Source organism: Sciurus vulgaris, assembly GCF_902686455.1.
Source record: "Sciurus vulgaris genome assembly, chromosome: 14".
In the NCBI taxonomy this organism is placed as follows: domain Eukaryota; kingdom Metazoa; phylum Chordata; class Mammalia; order Rodentia; family Sciuridae; genus Sciurus; species Sciurus vulgaris.
Genome location: NC_136475.1, coordinates 74,835,733 through 74,856,499, shown reverse-complemented (window position 1 = coordinate 74,856,499; position 20,767 = coordinate 74,835,733). Strand labels below are relative to the sequence as shown.

Sequence of the window (20,767 nt, the reverse complement as noted above, 5' to 3'; positions counted from 1 at the left end):
AAGAGAGTCTCATCACTTTCAGTCAGAGCTGAAAACTAGAAGGTCTTAGCTAGAAGAGTGGCAGAATTTCAGAGCAGGCTGACAACTGTCAAAATTAGGGCCTTGATAGGGAAGGAGGAGAGTCTCGAGACAGGTTGGACTATCATGATAGACTTGAGAACCTTGAACCCTTAGCTCCAAGAGGGCTCTCTGTTGGAAGACAGAGGGCACTCCTACTTGGACAGTACATAGGGACCTGTTGTGGGTCAAATCTCATCTCTACCTGACTGGGGGATTTCTGGGACTATGAAGGGAGAAAAAGGATTATAAGCTAGAGTCACTACAGGATCCTGAGAGTGTTGGATTAAGGAGGAGCTGAATACAATGAGGTTTAGAGAAATTTCACCTGTCAGAGGCACAGAGTACTTAATACAGGGAGCCAATTCTAACATGCTCCTGGGATGGTTCTTAGAAGCTGGGTAGAACAAATGGCCACATTATAGAGAGAGGCCAAAACTCTCAGGGCAGAATGTGGATGTAGGGATAAAAAAAAAAAAAAAATTGAAGAAGTAAGCATGCTAATGAATTAATCAAAGAAGACTAGAAGACCTTTCTGCTGACTATGCTCCTCAGAAGGGTCTCCAATAGACACACTGTTCATCAGGTAAAAATAAAGTCTCTGCCAAGGAACTAGCACTCTTGAGAAGCTTGTTGGTGTTTGTCCTCTGCAGTCCAGGGCTGAGATTACAAGATGCTCCTACAGAACAGGAATCCCTTGTAGATAAAGGGATAACAGGATCCCAGAATATCAGAGATAACTGTGAGACCAACAGGCAACCTAATTACCGTAAGGAATAGCAATGTCAAAGTGACAGCCAGGGAGCCTGACCTGTCCTTATGGGAATGACTGATAGAATGTGATATTTCTAGGGACAAGATGCATGGGCAGGTAGAAATGGTATTGCTTAATATATAACCTAAAAAGATCAAGAAATGAGTAGAAGGCTGGGATCAGACATCACTTCAATGGAAAATCATAATCTATTATCCAGCTTCAAGTCCTGAGCCTGTTCTCAGATGGACAACAGAGAGACTGAAGTAGAAATTGGTATCCATGAGGAAGTTCCCAGAATATCATAGCAAGTACATACAGATTTCTTCAGTCCTTCTCCTAAGCAATTTATGGTTATTTCTTTGGATTATCATAAGAAAGAGGAATATCCTGATCTTTTGAGGGATGTTGGATATAGGTTTTAAGTTGACGGGGCTATCCAGTGGTCATAAATAGCATCTTGCTCTTTCCCCATTTCATACACTGTTTTCCTCTGACTCCCAGTTAGAGTAGGCAATATTGGATTTAGATAATAAGTAGAATTTTCACCCAGATCTGTCTCAGTGGATCTACAGGGTCCTGTTATCAACCTACTGATCATTTCTCTAGTTCCTAAATGTATAATTGGAATGGATATACTTAATTGTTCACAGAACCCTTACATTGGTCCTTTACTTGTAGAGTAAGAGCTATTGCATTAGAAAAGGCCAAGTGGAAGTCCCTGGAACTACCTTCCCCTCTCACCAGCTCCCAATTAAGACAGTAAACAAAAACAATATCACATCCAGGGGAAACGAACATTCACCTGGGACAGACAACATTTGACTTTTATAGCCTTGCTATGTTCATTTCCCTGTTTTCTGTCATAATACATTCCAAAGGGACCTGGACCATCCGGCATCACATTGTTCTACCATACTGAAATCTCATGCTAGTCAGATTTGATGAACAAAAAATGCAAGTACTCTGGATGCCCTGATGAGACATATTCCAGAGGGTAGGTACACCTCACAAAAATTCAAGAGTTTGCTACATGGATGACATGTTTTAAATAAAAATTACTATTTTTAAAAAACTGAAACAATTTTAGACCTAGCAGAGACACAGAAGGATTACAGAGACTTTCTGTGTATCTTTTATCCCGGTTAACATCTTGTATAAGCATAAAACATAAATTGAAACAGAATCATCTTGGTTTGATGCTATTATCTAAAGTACAAGACCTTATTTGGTGGTGAAGTGATCCAGTAGTCTAGGGCGTGTCAGAACATTTTCTACAAAAATATCAAGTTACTGCACCTTACACCTCCAACCACTAAGGAGGAAGCATAACACTTGGGAGATGTCTTCAGGTGTAAGAATCTGCATATTTTGAGTTTGGCAATACTGTTCCTACTCTGTTAGCTTAGCTGTTGATATGTGGAGTGGCTGGTTATGAGTGGGGCTCAGATCAAGAAAGGGCTCTTTAGCCATATTGCTTGGCACATCTCACCAGGCCAGAGGTATCTGCAGAAGAGGAAAGGCCAAGTGGAACATTTGGCAAGTGCTAGGAAGAGTCATTAAAAGAAGAACAAACAAAAACAAACAAAGAGTCATAGGGCAGTTCTCTGGAGTTCTGTAGCACGACTGTGCCAAATTTAAAAAAAAAAAAAAAAGAAAGAAAAACGAAACAAAACCTTAATAAAGACCTTTTATTCCAGCAATCTTATTTTAAAGATAAAAATGAGGCCTAATGTCATAGGGATCATTGGCAGGGTTGGCTTTCGTAGGGATGTTTCTTCTCTTGTTTTTCTTCATTTTCTAACACAGTTTTATCACATTAAATATTTATATGTTTTGAACAAACTTAGGGAAGATGTGAAGCTGATTTAGGAAACACAGGAACCATAGATTCACAGGGTATTCGGGGGACTGTTAGCTGTACTGAAGCTATGTACCCCAAAACTAAGTGTTCATTGCTATTACACTTTAGTAAAATGAGAGGGACCTAGTACTTTTAAAAGTATTCACCTCTCTCTGTACCTTATTGATTAAACTAATAAAATACATATATACGAATGACTGGCGAATGGGTCTGTGTGTAGCCGTGCTTATTTTTGAGATTTTCATTCAGAAGGCTTTGTGCAGTAGAAGCACCAAGAGGTTTACCCAGTCCCTACCATTCAGGAGCTGGTCTAGTAGGTGTGGGGACAGACACAACTCAGTAGGAAGGGATGAAGACCTTTAAAGATTGGTGTGCTGTGAACGCGAGGTGCCCTGAGGAGAGAACGTGAAGCAAGGGCTGGGCAAACGTGCGTGTTAGCAAGAGTCTTGCACCATCAGGAACATGGCTTCTGACACATGGTTCATATACTGCTCTGCCTTTTGACTTTGGGTAAAAAAATAAACCTTGTAAATTAATCTGCCAGATTTGTTTTCCACTGTGCAACTCTCGGGGTCGGAGGAGCCCTTAGGTTCCCTTGGGCAAAACCTCCGCTGAATTCCTATTTCGGTTTCTCGCCTCCGCACCCCACGGTTCTCTCCGCCCTCTTCAGCAGCAGGTAAGAGCAGGAAAGTCGTGTGGCCCCTTTAAAGGAACCCTCAGAGACCGACGCCCGGGGTGCCCCCTGGCCGCGGGGCAGGGGCGGGGCGCCGGAGACCCGGGCTTCCCACGCAACCGGGGACGCCGTCGCGTCAGGGCTCCCGCAGCCAATCAGGATGGATCCTGGCGGGACGCATTACTAGGGCGACCGCCGGGCACCTCCTCGCTTCGGGATGAATTAGCGGCGGGTTCTGCCCCGAGGTTTGACCCCTCCGGAATCCCTGGCTCGTCCACGTGCCCCCTGCGGCGTTGCACGACGTCCCCTGCTAGTCACAGGTGGGAGGCCAGAATTGGCAGGTGGGGGTTAGGGTGCGGGGAAAATGGCGGCGGCCGGGGGATCTCCGAGTTGACGGAGGGGGAGCTGCAACCCCGGCTCCGCCCCACGAGCCGCGGGCCTCCCCCGGGCTGCTGCCCAGGTGATGGTCACTCCGCCGGGAATTGGAGTACCGGCTCTGGGGGCCGTTTCACCCGCTCAGGTTTGAGGAGACTCCGGCTAGCGATTCCCAGAGCCTGGCGGAGGCGTCTGGAGCCGAGGGGCCGCGCGAGCCAGGGCGGCGAGGGCGAGGGGGCCCGGGGCGGGCAGGGCTGGGTGCTTCGTTGCTGCTCTCTGAAGGAGCATGGGTACCTTCGTTCCCAGACCTCGGCCGCTCTGGGAGCTGCACTGACTGAAACAACCCGAGCATGCCCCGCTTAAATCCCCTGTGACAAACGTCCCAAGTGGCTGCCACGTGCCAGCCTTGGGCGAGAGGGCAGGGGCTGCAGCTGTTTTGTTTAAAGAGGTGTGTGTCGTAGTTGCCAGCGTGGCAGTGCCACGAAAGTAAAGGTAGGCCTTGCTGGAGGCTGATGTCACAGTCTGATCTTTAACATATATCTTCCTATTTAACTACCCATTTGAAGAGATTAAAAAGATAAGGCGCTTATTTGTAATTGTAGAGTCCTTTGCTTTCTGACGGCTTCCTGGGTTCAGGCTTGTGTCTTGGCAGCATTGCATGGGCTTTTGAAGTTCATTACTGTATTCATTAGGCACTGAATGACTTTATATGGAAAAGATTGGGGAAGTGAATTTCAGTTTAAACTCAAAGTACTTAAGACAAGCGTTGATTAAAATATTGCACAGATGAAATATTATTCATATTCATCACTTATTTGGGCAAAGATACATGTCATGAAGTATAACTAGTTGGGTGTTTTAAAACTGCCTTGATCAAAAGTTCTTCATGCAAAAATTGTATATTTTCGAGTTAAAGAAAATAAAATTTTTTTAGTTTTAATTTTTAAGTAGTACTTTTATGTGACAGATAAAACCATATTAAATGATTTTTGTATTTGGTGACAGGCTTGAGTTTTGTGGAATACCTTGTTCTGTAATTGAAGAAGCACAGTAGCATTTTGTGTTTCAGTCTTCAAAGTGCCCACTGTGAGTCAGGCACTGCAAAAGTGAGGCTGCTTCTACCTTTTAACTTAAGCAAATGGTGGGAAGGAAACAATGGGGAAACCCCCAAGAGACTCTTCCAAACTGGATCTTTGAAGATTTGGTCAGTTTGTTCTGGGGTGAAGGTTATGTGTGATTATGTTCAAACTCTGCCTTAACATATCTTATGTTAATCATTGTATCTTCTCTGTTGGATGTCCTATTTCTGAAAAGGGTCTAGCATTTCTTGCCCAGACAATTTCATTGTGCTGTTGTGAGGGAGGGAAAAGAGAGTGTATGTAAAAGGATTTTTTTTTTTTTTTTAAATTAAAAGCACAGTGATAAGGGTTGACATTTATTATTGTGCACTTACAAGCCAGGCACTGTGTCAGGGCCTTATTACATGCTCTCAACTAGCAGCATTGTGAGGTTACCATTTTTGTTTTACTGACAAGGAAAGTGAGACACATCGAAGTTAAGTAATTTTGTCCCAAATTGCATAACTACTATTGTGATTATATTTAAGCTTATGTTTGCAAATTCTATGCCTGTTTTCTCTTTGTATTCAGATTTATGTGTTAAGGGGAAATAAGTGAACAGATTTTTCAAGGGAATAGTTGTCTGTGATCTTTTAGTTGTTAAATAATAATTGATTCATTCAGTTGGCATCTACTAATGATCTATGTGATGACTACAGTTACTTTGCTTAAGTGGTATATTCATTCTACTTTTGATGTTATTATTTAAAAAGTAGTTTAAAACAAAGAAGTGTGACTAATTTCTACTAGGAAGCACAAATAAATAATTAATATTTTAATTTTGATGAAATTCTTTGAAAAAGCCAGGCATGATGGCACCTGTGATCCTGGCTACTAGAGAGGTTGAGGCAGGAGGACCCAAGTTCTAGGCCTGCCTGGGTAACTTGGCAACATAGTTTCAAAATAAAATAAAAAGAACTGGGGATGTAACTAAATGGTAGAGCATTTGCCTCCCATGCATAAGACCCTAGGTTTAATCTCTAGTACTGGGTACTTTTAAAAAATTGTTTTAAGAAGGTTCATTGCTAATTTTTATAGGAAAAATAAAAAGCATGGGTAAAAGTGACTGGGGGGACATTTTATTTTTTCTTTGAACCTTTCTGTCTTTCTGTAGTAGTCTTGCTAAGACTTTGGGATGTGAAGATTAATTCCCGATCTTATCTTGAAGAGTTCAAGGAGAAACCCAAGTCCAGAAATTTGAAGACTAGCGAATGAGACGAACAAATAAATGATTAACTAATACAGTGTCCTGAGAACTCAAATATTGCTGTGGTGGGTACAGAGAGCCGTGGGTACACATAAAAGGCTTCACTTGCTTCTGCTGGGATGGACCTGGCCAAGAGAGGAAGGGAACTGACTGGAACTAGTGGGCTCTGGCAGTTGGAGGAAGCAATGTGGAGCCAGGATGAGTGAGAGGTCTTATGAGGGTCATATGAGAGGGTTGTAGGCATTTCTGGGACAGAAGCTAGTTTGTGTATCTTTGGCTTACAGAGTGACTTTATCCTGTGGACATAAGGACTGAAGAAGGATTAGATGAGTAACATGATCAAGATTATGTTCTTGAGAGGTGATTTGTGACAAGGTGAAAGGCAGAATATAAGAAAGAGACCAGTTAAGGACAGTTTCATATGCCAAATGAGTTGATGAGGGAGTAAACCAGGTCATCAACTGTGGCAGAACAAAGTTCAGATTCCACATGTTTTGAAAGCAGAGTATAAGATGGATTGGGTGTGAAGAGGCCCAGGTGGAGGAGGTGGAACACCTGCTGGGTCAGTAGTGGCCAGAGTAAAGTTAGTTTGTTTTGTAACTATGTTTGGAAATTGGAAATTTGTTTTTCATTAATTTGAGGAAAAAGGATACAGCAGGGGTTCTTCATGACTGAGTTCAGAGGGAATGGGGAGAATTATCTAAGGTATGTTTGGGGGAAAATTATGGGATGATGGACTTTAGAATTTTAAAATTTTACATTAGGTTCTTAATATTTGTACAGAAGTGATTTTAATATGGAAGTAATCTCTGATGACATCTCTAGTTATAAAGTGAATCACCCAACATTTATAATAGTAGTTATCCTATACCTAACAACATAATATGAATGTTGTACAAATCCACAGCAAGATGAAATCACAAACCTTTCAAAGATGCAGTATATCATGAATTTTGAATATAGTGTAGAACTTCTCAAACCATAAGCATAAATCAAGGAATAAGTGAGTAGATAGAGATTTTTTAAAAGGACTCAGAAAGCAATGACTGTAAAAATTATTGATCAGTTTGCCTTCACATTTCATTAAAATTGATAACTTCCCTCCACCTCACTGTTAAGAGAATGAAGAGCGAAATATAGGCCAGAAGAAGAAATTTGCAATTCATATATCTGACCAAGGCCTTATACTCAGAATATGTATGTTTATATGTGGGTAAAATCAGTAAGAAAAAGAATTTAGGTAAAAGATGAAACTTGAAGGGTACTTTCTACATGACCAGTATGCCTATAAAAAGATACCCAACATTATTAGTCAACAGGGAAATATAAATTAAACAATAATGAGATACTCGTATTCCTTCCAGAATGGCTAAAATTAAAAATATGGTCATTGCTAATGTTGGCATGGATGTAGATCACCTGAATCTCATAGATGGTGTTGGTTGGAGTATAAAATGGTTTAATCACTTTGGAAAATCCATAATCCATTCATTCTATTTCTAGGTATATTCAGGAGAAATGAATGCATGTGTCTAGAAAAAGTGCATGAAAGAATGCTCATGTGTCTGTATTCGGAATAATCCCAAATTAGATACAAGCTGAATGCACATCAGCAGAATGAATTAATGAATTGTGATATAAATGAATCACTACAAAAGCAATAAAAGAGAATGAACTACAAAACACACGTCAACATGGAGGGATCTCATAGGCTATTTAAGGCAGACATAAGATTGCATAGTGCATGATTCCATTAAATGAAGTTCAGAAACAACAACTGTTGATGGAAGTCAGAATAATGGTCACTCTGGGTGGTGGTGGTAATGACTGGGAAGAGGCAGAAGAGAACCTTCTAGGATGATGGAAAAAAGTCTGTCTTGGAATATAACTATGTAAAATGGCATCTGACTATGGAAAAACTTAAGTAGCACATCTACTATTTGTGTACTTTAGCATATATACATTGTGCTTTAATAATAATAATAATAATAATAATGATAAAGAAGTGTAAAAAGAATATGGCCGTGCTAGATGATAGACTGGTTAATTTGATGAGGAAAACCAGCAGCGATGATGTTGAGAGATGTATTTTAAAGGAATTTGGAAGGAGTTTTAGAAGATCTAGGAGAGAAAATGATGAAATACAGAATTTTTTGTTCTGAAATGACTTTTATATAATCATCTTTCAAAAGGCAAATGTGAAATCAAAGCTGTCATATCATGCTGTTTTATAGATTGGTTACAAAATTGTGCTCCAAGCCCTCCATCAATTTATTCATTCCTTGTTTTAAGAATTAGTGCATAATTGCAAGAATAACCTATATTTTTATCAATGTAATACTTGATACATTTTGAAAAGTTGATTTTTTTGGTTTCATTTTTTGAGAAAATTCTCATCAACTCTTTCATCATTCTGATGGACCTTGTTTAAGAGGAATTGCTGTGTGGCCTTTTCCCTTGCTCTGCTGATTGTCCTTGGATAGCAAGGAAAGTCTGTACTTCCTTTGGCTGCAAGGTTTTGAATGCAATAATGGAGCTAAGAAGAACCTTTGGTGAGACTGTGTATTGGTGAGGTCGAAGTAATGCCCCCAAAAGCCTTCAGTCACGTGTTTCCCTAGAAAGGCAATAGGTCTCTGGGGTCTACGGTGGTAACAGGAGGGCAAATGGAAAGGACATCTGAGAGGTGGCCATGGGTGAAAGCTAACATTAGATGAATTACCATTCTGTCCACAGTGTTTAACAATTAAGGTTTCTGAAAGCTTGTTCACTTCTTCAGAGGAGTGGATTACTGTTTCTAGGGATGCAGATGAAGAGAATACTTATTCTTCCCTTAGTTTTCTATCTCAAGAGATCATATCCATGTTATGTTTGTACAGAGAGTTAATTTCCTTGGGTGAGCTGGTATCTGCTAGTGATGAAAGATGGGAATGAGAGAATGATTAAGGAAGAGAAAGGAGAGGTGGCAGAGGTTCTTACAGCTGGGAGTGTGGAGCAAAAGGATTGTTTCTAACTCTCCTGGAGGAGTCTTGGGAAAGGCACTTTGGATATGACTTTTTCTGCTGTCCGGTAAATAATATAATTACTTTCTTGTAATGATTTCATCCTTATATTGTGTGACCTTTAAATAAAAATTTACCTTTGTGGAGTTAGGGAGAAAATGATGGAAACTAGAAGTAGCTTGAACACCAAAATCTTTCTTCACTTAAACATTTTTGGATACTTGCCATGAGCTTGGCGATGGGAACAGAGTTGGGTAAGACTTAGGTAGTAATGATAACCTTTTGTTTTTAATAGACAGTCACTAACCTGATGGGCTTGGTAGTGCATGCCTGTAATCCTAGCTACTTGGGAGGCTGAGGTAGGAGGGTTATAAATTCAAGGCCAGCCTGGGCAATTTAGTGAGACTATATTAGTGTTCTCTAGAGGAACAAAACTAACAGAATATATTTATATTTTTTAGTTCTTTCAGTTATGTAAGTCAATCTAATATATCACCTTTTTAATAGTTATATGTATTTAATAATACATGTATATATCATCATACAATTATTAAAAAGGTGATATATTAGATTGCTTTACATCACTGAAAGCTGGACAGTCTGCAGGCTCTCTGCAGGCTGGAGAGTTGAAGGAACCAGTAGCTGCTCAGCCTAAGTAGTTGGAACTCCAGAATAAGAGGGGTTAATGATGTAGCCTCAGTCTGGTCCAAAGGCCTGGAAACTCCCTGGAGAGTTGCTGGGTAGTCTACTTTGGACAGAGTAAAGGAACTGGAGTCCAATGTCTTCAGGTGATCCTAACAGCAGTCAAAGCATCAACTCAAGAAGAATTGAGCTTGTGCCTACTTCCTTGTTCTTCCAACTTTCTGTTCCATTTAGGCCCTCAACCTGTTAGACTGCTGCCCATACTTGGGGTGAATCTCTTCCTCAGTTTGCTGTTCCACATGCCAAACATTCTTAGAAACACCCTCATTGACACACCCAGAAGCCTGTTAATTTTAGGCATATCTTAATCCAATCAATATGACAATTTAGATTAACCATCACAGAGACCTTGTCTTAAAGTAAAACAAAAAGGGCCAAGGATGTTGTTCAATGGTAGAATGCCCTGGGTTCTATCCCCAGTATTTGGGGTGGAGGGGGCAGGTAATAGCAAATATTTTCCAAATGCTTATTATGTATCAGGTTCCATTGTATGAAGTTTAACACCTTTTATCCTTATAACTTCCATTATGAGATAATGGAATAATGCTCTAGTATTATCCTCATTTTCCTTTTGAGGAAACAGATACCCAAAGAGATTAAATGACACGGATTTAAACCTAGATGTTCTAGTTTCAGAGGTTATGCTCTTACTGCTGTGCTTTCATGCTTGTTTTAAAGCGATATAAATTTAAAATATACTATACTTTTATGGTTTTAAAAGTAAGGGATTATTTGAATAAGAGCGTGTCTTTTTTTTTTTTTTTTTTGGCGTTGCTGGGGATCGAACCCAGGGCCTTGTGCTTGCAAGGCAAGCACTCTACCAACTGAGCTATCTCCCCAGTCCAAGAGCGTGTCTTATATTGCAAGTTATATCCAAAATTTTTGAATATTCTTGCTGGACATTAACTTTGTGGCTGATTGGATGATTCTGACAATGATGTGGTAGTTCCCCCCTCCTTTTTTTTAAGAAGGAAACTTAAAAAAAATTTTTTTTTGGTTGTAGATGGACACAACACCTTTATTTTATTTGTTTATTTTTTTAATATGGTGCTGAAGATTGAACCCAGTGACTCATGCATGCTAGGCAAGCACTCTTATCACTGAGCCACAACCCCAGCCCCATGATGTTTTAGATGTTTTAAATGGGACATCCTTTTTTGTTGTTTCCCCCTTCATGTGTTGTCAGAATTGTTTTCACGTCTTTATTACTCTTGTAGTCTCCATTATGTTGTCATGGAATTCAGTAAAATATATTACCAGGTTTATAAGAAAAAACAATGATATTTTGTGATGTGTTGCTCAAACTGGAGAGTTTGTGAATTACTGGGATAATATAACTACAATAAATAGTTAATATAATGAAACTACAGATTTAAGTTAAATTAAATTTAAGCTTAAGTCATATTTTAAGTGTGGTTATTTATTAAGACACTTGAGTAAAGTAAAGGAAGAATTATGTTTGCATTGTTTTGTAAGAATGAGTGAAAGAACAGGAGGATTGAAATAATCTAGAATAGTCCAGGCAGTGCCAGAATGACCTCATTTTGCTAAATTTATGGTGGTCATGAAACCAGTTCAATTGAGCTTCTCTTTCCTTCAGAGAAGAAATGTACTAGAAGTCAGAGTTAATCAAGATTGACTCTTCTTTTTTGTAACTCTGATAAACAGTTCTTGTCTATTGAGTGATCTTCAGGGAACTGATTCTATATTAGATGTAAGTGTTCCCAAAGCTATATTTATTTTTTATCTGGAATTTCTTTAAGTCTTAAAAAAATTAGGGCTGTTATATTCTTAGTTTGAATTAAGAACTCCAGAATTGTGTCTGATTTTCCGTTGTACTGTAGACTCTTCAGGGACCTTTTCCATATGTATTTATTAGCTCTTCACAGCATTTCTAGGAGATGGATAGATATTTATATTATTAGTTTCCTATGGCTGTTATAATAAATTATCACAAACATCGTGGCTTAAAACAACAGAAATTTATTTAGTCAGAGTTCAGGAGATGAGAATTCTGAAATCAGTATCAATTGAGATGGAAGTATAGGAGGGCTGTGCCCGCTCCAGAGGCTGTAGAGGAGAATCACTCCTGGCCTCTTTTAATCTCTGGTGACAGCTGGCATTCTTTGGTTTATAACTGCATCGCTCCAGCCTCTGCCTCTATGGTGACATTCCCTTTTCCCCTTCTGTCTGCGATCAAGTCTCCCTTTGCCTCCCTCTTAAAAGGATATACTGTATGTGATTGTATTTAAGGTCCACCCTGAATTTTAAAATAATTTCCCCATTGCAAAAATACTTGATACTTATCGAAAAAGTCTTCCCCCAAACCTAAGTAACACTTATGTCTTTCAGAGATTGGGGTATGGGTATATTTTGGTTTATTCAGCCTACCACAGTATTGGTTATTAATCTGTGCTTTACAGGTAAAGAAACTTGTTTGATTTCCTAAAGTCACAGTGTTTGAAAATCTCTCCCCTTCTCTCCCTCTCCCCTGTCCTTCTCTCCCTTTTCCCACTTCTCTCTTCCTTTCTCTTTTCCCTTTTCCTCTTCGTCCTACCTCTCTCCTTTTAGAATATAGTAGTAATCAGATCTTGGTGCAGTGGCCTTAGCCAAGCACTTGGAAGTAGTCCCAGCACTTGGAAGGCTGAGGCAGGAGGATGACTTGATACCATGTGTTGGAGACCAATCTGGGCAACATAGCAAGACCGCATCTCGAAAGGAAGCAAGGAAGGGAGGGAGGGAGGGAAGAAAGGAGGGAAAGAGGGAAGGGAGGGGGAGAGAAAGAAAGAAAGAAGGAAGGAAGGAAGAAAAGAGTAATATTCTGTTTATTTGGTTTTGTTAAACTGTAATGTTTAGGAACTTTTGTTTTTTCTTTCTAAGACTTTTTATTTTGAGATAATTGTAGAGTCCCATGCAGTTGTAAGAAATAGTACAAAGAGATCCCGTGACCCCTTGGCTCAGTTTTTCCCAGTGGTAATGTCTTGCAAAACTATAGTACAGCATTACAACCAGGACACTGACATTGATAGCCAAGATACAGAACAGTTTTGTCACAGGATTTCTTTTTTTGGGGGGGTACCGGGAATTGAACTTAGGGACAGTCAACCTTTGAGGCACATCCCCATCCCTATTTTGTATTTTATTTAGAGACAGGGTCTCACTGAGTTGCTTAGCACCTCACTTTTGCTGAGACAGGCTTTGAACTTGGAATCCTCCTGCCTCAGCCTCCTGAGCTCCTGAGCTGCTGGGATTATAGGTGTGCGCCATGGCACCAGCTTGTCACAGGATTTCTTATTGTGCCCTTTTTTAGTTACAAACTCTCCCTTCCCTGACCTGGTAAAACACGAATCTATAATTATAGATTATAATAATCTAATGTTTTATTTTGTCATTGGAAGAATGTTATATAAACAGAGTTACACAGCTTGCAATTCTTGGGGATTGGTGTCTTTCACTTAGCATAATTTCCTGGAATTGAAGCGATTGCATGAATCAATAGTTCTTTTTTTCTTCCTTAGTATTCCTTAGTCTCCTTAATATTCCTTCATATGGAAATACCCATTGAAGGACATTGGATTATTTCTAGTGTTTGAGTGTTAGGATTAAAGGTGCTGTGAACATTTGTGTACAGGTTTTTGTGTGACTGTATGCTATTTCTCTGGGATAAATATCCAGGAGTGCAATTGCTGGATCGTGTGGTGGTTGCATAGACTCATGAATTTATTTCTGAATCCTCGATTCTGTTTCACTGATCTGTCTATCCTTATGTCAATACCAAATACCTTACCATTGTTTGGTAGTAAGTTTCAAAAACAGAGAGTAGGAGCCTTACTCTGTTCTTTGTTTTCAACATTGTCTTGTATGTTCTGAGTTCCTGCAAATCCATAGAACTTTTAGAATCAGTTTGTCAATTTCTACAAAGCACCCAGCTAGAGATCTGACTCAGATTTAGGTATATTCATTGAGTTGTATAACATCGGTAGAATTAATTTAAAACATTTTTATCATACCCCAAACCTCCACATTCATTAGAAATCACACCTAATTCTCCTTCCCTCCTCTCAACTCTCGTTTGCACTAGGCAACCACCGGTCTACTTTGCCTCTCTACATGTACCTCTTCTGGACATTTCTTCTAAGTGCGTGTCATATAATATGTAGTGTCTTTCCACTACTTCTTTTACTAAGCATGGTGTTTTCAGGGTTCATCCATTTGGTATCATGTATCACAGTACTTCATACTTTTTTGTGACCAAATAATTTTTTATACGGATGTGCCACATTTTGTTTACAACCTTCATCACTTGATGAACATTTGAATTGTTTCCGCTTACTGGCTATTTAGAATAATTCTGCTATGAACATTCATATACAAGTTTTTTTATGTAGTTGTAAGTTTTCATTCTTGTATATATATCTAGGATTGGAATTGTTGGGTCATTGGGTTCCTTCTTTTGAGGAACTACCAGACTGTTCCCCAGAGTGGCTGTATGATTTTACTATCCCAGAAGCAGTGCCTAAAGGTTCTCATTTCACTCCCCTAACACTTGTTATTATCTGTCTTTTTGATCAATGCCACTGTAGAGAAGTTGCATCATCCTGGTGGATGTATGGTGAAACCTCTTTGTGGTTTTGATTTGCCTCATGGTAAATTATGTGAAGCTTGTTTACATTTTTACCCTTTCTTTGTAGAAATGTTATTCAGATTCCTTATCCATTTTTTAATTGGATTATTTACCTTTTTATTATTGAGTCATAGGAGTTCTCCATATACAGTGTTCTAGATACAAAATCCATTACCATAGATAGGATTTGCAAAACATTTCTCCTACTCTGTAGGTTGTTTTTTTGTGTGAAATACAGTTGATTTTTTAGTGTTTATCATGTATCTGTAACTTCTCTGAACTCACTTAGTGCTAGGAGATTTTCAGGGCAAATTTCTTGAGAGTGTCTGTGTAAACCATCATGTCATCTGCAGACAGGGACCCTTCCCTTATGTGTGACTTACTTCCTTTTCTTGCCTTCTTGCATTGGCTAGAATTTCTAATACTACATTGAATTAAAGTGGTAAGAATGAACTTGTTTACCATGTTCTGATAGTGGGAGTTACGTATATTGCACTGAGTGTAATATTTGCTGTAGGTTCTAAATGCTCATTATCTACTTGAGAAAGTTCCCCTTTATTGTAGTATTTTCCGAGAGTTTTTCTCATGAGCAGGTAATGATTATTTTAAAATCATTTTTCTGTACCACTTGGTATGATTATGTGGTTATTTTTTTTCTCGGGTGGATTAGATTGATGTTTGAATGAACCAACTTTGCATCCCTGCTTAAATTCAATTTTTAATATGCTGTTGAATTCTTTTAATACTTTGTTGAAGATTTTTGTGTCTGTATTCAGGTAATAGTCTATAGATTTCTTTCTTTTGCACAGTCTTTTTCTGATTTTTGCATCAGTATAATACAGACTTCATAAAACGGATAGAGAAGTGCTTCCAATTCAGCTTCTGTTTCCTAGGAGAGATTATGTAGAGTTGGCTTTAATTCTCCTGTAAGCATTTGGTAGAATTCTCTGATGAAATGATCTGGGCCAGATTTTTTTTTTTTTTTTTTTTGAAACTTTTAAATTATGAGTTCAATTTCCTAATAGTTACGTGACTATTCAAATTATATATTTAATTTTGGGTGATTTGTGTTAGGTTGTGCTTTTGAGAAACTGGTCCACTAACACAAAGCAGGACTTCTTGGTTACTGCAGGGTAGGGGTGGGATTTTCAGCTCCTCTTCAGGCCTCCACTGATTGAACCCTGTCTCACTACTATCCTGCACATGGCCACTGGGAGGGGATGGTCTTCTTACCCCTGGGCAGGGGTAAAAGCTTAGGCCTTCTCTGATACCACTCTAATGGGATAAATGAGAGTGTCCCTACTACCAGTGGGATAGAAATCGAGACTCAGCAGGTGGTTTCCAAAGTCACTTTGTGCAGGGCAAGGGTTGGAGAAAATTAGGAGGTAAGTTAGGGCACCTTTCAGCCTGACAGGATGGAAACTAGGCTTCCTATCATGACCACAGTTTTTCTGTGGTTTTTTTTTTTTTTTGGACTGGAATTCAGTTTATTGTCTGAAAGTTTCCTGTCTTGCTGTGCTGCTCTTTTCTTAGTCCTTTGAACCTAAGTGGTCTTTGACTTCCCCCATTTACCTTTCTGCACTCCTGGCTTCTTCAGCTCTTCCTGGTATATGAGGCAAAAAGAAAACCAGGGAACTCACCAAAGTGATGTTCTGTGGATCCCAAGTCCCTGGTTGGCCTGCCTTCTCTCCACCTTCAGTCTTCTCATGTTTGTTTTATGTGTAATCACCAGTCCTTTCAGTTGTGGTTGCCTAGAGCAGTAGGAAAAGGTCCATCTGCTTGATCTTGCTGAAAGTGGAAATTGGGTTGGGTTTGCCTTTTTATTGAAGAAAACGTAGGGTAGAAGTTAAGATACTTAATTGGCTAAGACATTAAGTTAGTTTGCCATTAGTTATTTTAAAGTAACAGTTTAACTGTGTCTCTTTCTCCAGAGAGATTTGTTTCTCAAATCATTGTTCAATAAAATCAAACCCTCTTTAGTTTTCCAAGAGGCTTGACCATCCAGGGACCTAATTTATTTCTGCATGTAGGTGTAAATTCACAATAAATTAAATTTTTGGCATAGTGTGTGTTTGTGAAAGATAAGTTTTATGGAGGGAACTAACTCAGTTTTTTCTAGTGCTTGTCAGAGATCTTTTTTGTTTTGTTTTGTTTTGCAGTACTAGGGATCAAACCCAGGACTTCCAAACTTGCGTTCTCTACCATTGAGTTATGCCCTCAGCCTCTTGTCAGAGATCTTGAAGATCCAAAAGAAGAGAAAAGACATTGTGCAGAGTGGTTAAGATCTGTGTAAAGAAAACTCATGAAAGTCTGAAATGAACCAAAAGAATTCCTAAGTACCTCCAGTAGAAACCTCAGTGCTAGTTAGAACCCTTTTCCTGATTATCACATTCTCTGGGATCTTCAGCTTTCATTGCTTTTGATTTATTTCACAGGTTTTTAAGTTGTGAAATACTGATGGCAATGTAAATTGTTCTTGTCCTTAGACATGCAAAGGAATCTCATTGGTTGGAAGTACAGTTGATTTCTTTTCTAAAAGCCAGTTTTGTGTCTGTTAAGGGAATTTATCTCAGTGTTCTCCATTGCTTGTGTATGTGTTTGCTGTTTGGATTCTTTTTTGAACTAGTTGGAAAATCTTATTTGTTCCTCAGCCAATTAATGAATTAATTGAAGTCATTTATTTTCATTTCTGGATGAGAAACATGTTATTTTGTTTGTTTTAGTTATCCTTTAACAGCTTGAACTCTGAATATGGTCTGACCGGGCTTGAATAATAGCTGTGGCACTTATTCTTGTAGTTTGAGCCAGGAATTTTATTTTTTAACCTCAGTGTGTTTACACACTATAAAAAGGGATTACAGTTCTATTTTCTTTCCATACTTATTTTGAGGATTAAAATAGATGTTGCAAGTAACATACTTCTCACAGAACCTCATACAGCCTAAGAACTTTTTAAAAATTGTTATAAGAATTATGTGGGCAACCACTTTTACCTTCCTGAAACTTAGCTTCTTAATCTTAAAAAAAGAGAGAAAGAGAGAGAGTTTTTCACTTCGTTTTTAGTTCATAAGGTTTACTGGCAGTAATTAGAAAAGAATAAAATGCAGTAATTGACAATAGTTGCCTTTGGAGGGGAAGATATTTTTATTACGCAGTAACCTTGCTACTCTAAGAAAGGGCAGTGTAGGGTTTGATATGGTAAGCATTTGGAACAGCAGTCTGGTAATTCAGTTTAGTAAATATGGATGAGAAGACCTTGCACTCCTGGCTTTGCACTGGGAAGAAGCATTAGACGGAAATGTGACTAAAAGAATTATTACTATCTTTTGGCTTTAAAAAGTGTGGAGAGAGGATCATAGAAGACTTTAGAGCTGCTAAGCACTTGGATAGATTTGGCATGCTCCTCAGGGAGTAGGAACCAGAAAGGGCTGAATTTTGTTTAATCTAGGGATAACTTCTTATGAGTTTCAAGGGCAGTTTCAGGTGAGCAGGGTCTTGGGGTGCCTGAATTGGAAAGATGTCTTGCTTGAATTGTCCCTTCCCTCTGACCCAGGTAATGGTGTGTGGGAGTGGGTTAGAATTGGTGAATTGGGTAGGGGCTGAGCATGTAGTTTAGTGGGAGAGAGCTTGCTTAGCATGTGCAAGGCCCTGGGTTCAATCTCCAACACTATTGAAAAAAAAAATTAATGAATTGGTTGTGTTAGAAGAAGAAATCCTTAGAGGATGAGGGAACTTAAGTCCCTCAGAAATTAGCAGTGATCCAAGGGGAGAGCTTGACCTGCTGTGGGCTGTGTAAACTGTGTGAATTGGGCAGTTCAAGCTGAGGTTTTCCTAACTATCACTGTGTTAGAATATTGAAAGAAAGCCTTAATACAAAGTCTACTATGTAAACCCTAAGGAGTTCACCAAAGATAGATACCTTTATTTATAACTGAGTAATATTCATATTGATACCAAGAAATTAAGTACTACTATAAGTAAAACCAACAGTCTGTTCACTAAAAATGTTAAGTTTTATGCAGAATAAAACTATCCTTGCAATTTGGCATTAGAATCAGGATCTAGGACGTGGGGAGAGTGGTCATGCCTGTGTCTTTCTTTAGAAAAGTCTTTGGGTCCCACTTTCCATCTTTGAAACTTAAAGAACCCTATGTTCAACTAGAGCTGTTGAGACTGAGGCAACTCTGGCTAAAAGGATTTGTTCAGTCATTACAGATATTAGTCAGAAAAAGGACCAGGTCCTGGGATAAGTTTCAGTAATTGCCAGTAGCAGAAATCGGTAGCAGTTGGAAATATGTCCAACCAGAGCCAAGAACTTTTTTTTATAAGGAAAAATTGGAGAAAGACAGCACAAATTGTTTCCATTGAAACGACCTTGACTGTTGATATAGAGGAGTATGATTATGCAAGATGGGGAAGCTTTGGGATAGGAGAGGAAGCAATTGTTCTGGGTGGGTTGGGGATAACAGTCATTAAGTTTATATGTAAACAGGGCATCAGCGATGGGATTAAATCAAGGTTCCAGCTTGTGAAATGAAAATGTTTTATAGCCTTTTTGTTTTCTCTTCCTCTCTCCATCTTCTAGCCCTTGTAATTAAATTTAGGGCATCTCTTTCTTTTATCTCCTTTATGTTTTAAAAAGAGTATAGGGAGGTATTTTCCCTTACCCATTCCTTCTCTGGTTGGAGTCTGGGTTCAGATTTTGTCCTTGCTGTTCTTATTCTTTCTAGGGGTGTTGCTGGCAGGGAGAAGCACTCCAAGGACCTAGCCAAAATATTTCAGCCCGGCCTCCCTGGAGCCTGTAGAGGTGGGACACATACTGGGCTCTACTTACTATTCTGGCACTCCCATCCTGAGCACTAGGACCTGCACACTCCCCATTTTCCTGGGTTACCTGTTCATTAGTCCAGTCTGTAGTACTTGAGTGTTCCAGTTCCATGGGTCCATTTATAACCCACACAGCATGAACCATCTGACTGGCTTAGTGCACTGACTCTAAACTATGCTTTCTCTGTTTTCTCCCATTTGTTATGTTCACAGGTTCTGAAAGAGTGAATTGGGACTCCCAGAAACTGGCAACAAAAGGATGAAATTATTTGTACATTTCAGAGAAAAATAAGCTGTTATGCTTCTGAACCCATGAACCATTAGCAAGGCAGTTTCTACCTTCCAAACATATTTTCTAAAAGCAGGACTGTAAAAGCGTGGGGTAAGTCTGTCATGGTTTCCATGCTTGAGGTTTTTATTTTGCTTTATGGATCTGGACACAAATCTTTTTGAATTGACCGTAGTTGTTCCTGTTTATGTTGTATTGTTGAAGTGTTCTATGCTTGCTCTATACCTTTTCATTGAAAAGTAAATATTTGTTATATGTATTGTAAGTTCCTGTTATAGAAAATGAAGTGGCATATTTCTATCCTAGAACAAAACCCAGCATTTCTGTTTGGCCCTTGGTCATATGATTCCTTTTGAATCTATAGGGATTAGATACTACCAGGCATGGTAGTGCACACCTATTAATAAATACCAGCGGCTGGAGAGGCTAAGGCATGGGGATCGTAAGTTAAAGGTTAACCTCAGCAACTTAGCGAGTCCCTAAGCAACTTAGAGAGACCATGTCTCAAAATAAAAACTGAAACAGCTGGGGATGTTGCTCAGTGGCTAGACACCACTAGGTTCAATTCCTGGCACCAAAAAAGAAAAGATACCATTTCGTGTAGAATTCAAAATATTAATGGAAAATGTTCTAGAGGTTAGCCCTTACTCTACTGCATGTAGTAGTAACTTGCTTTTATTGGATGGTTACAGGCATGTACCAACTTAAGTTACACCATTAGGTGGTATCCTCCTTTCGAGAGCTTTTTGGAGGAGGAGATGGGGATCTAATCCATGTGGAGACTGATTCTGGCCCTGTCCTCTCACATCTCCAGACTCATAGTCCCATCTGCCCAATGTCCATGGCTGACTGTCAACCTTTAGCCTCATTGTGGCTAAAACGAAATTCATTGTTAATCTCATATTCAGTGTCCCACCAGGGTATGTTTGTTTCTATTTAGTTGTCCAGGCTTGATCAGCTTCATAGATGATATTGACAGCCTGCCCTGCAGCAGCTTCTTCAGTGCTTTTCCTTTATACTCACATTATTTTTAGTAATCTGCTAGTTGGTTTCTAAAATAATAGCTTCTATTTATTGCATATGTAATTATCATAAAGAATATATCTTATCTTTGACCCTGGTCCCCAACAGTGAGCTTCAGAAACCCTTGGAATTTTCTGAGAGGTGGGAGAGGTTTTTGTTATTCATAATCAGTCTCTTTTGACCACACCTGAATTTATGTTAATGAAGTGATTCTGGGTGGGCTTTTAAAGGTAGTTTTAGTGAACAGCGAGCCCC

At 39.1% G+C, this 20,767-nt stretch overlaps 1 protein-coding gene across 5 annotated transcripts in view; it reads left to right on the top strand.

The window, feature by feature from the left end:
• The first annotated feature begins 3,507 nt into the window (after nt 1–3,507).
• LCLAT1 (lysocardiolipin acyltransferase 1) overlaps nt 3,508–20,767 on the top strand; it is a 191,366-nt gene continuing 174,106 nt past the window's right edge. Inside the window, exons 1-2 of one of the 5 annotated variants that reach the window (XM_079109977.1) lie at nt 3,509–3,668; nt 19,414–19,582. The gene's annotated coding sequence lies outside the window, so the exon portion shown is untranslated. Of the gene's footprint in view, nt 3,669–3,964; nt 4,216–19,413; nt 19,583–20,767 lie in introns of those variants that run through there. The other 4 variants (XM_079109975.1, XM_079109976.1, XM_079109979.1 and 1 more) reach the window with 4 other exon arrangements.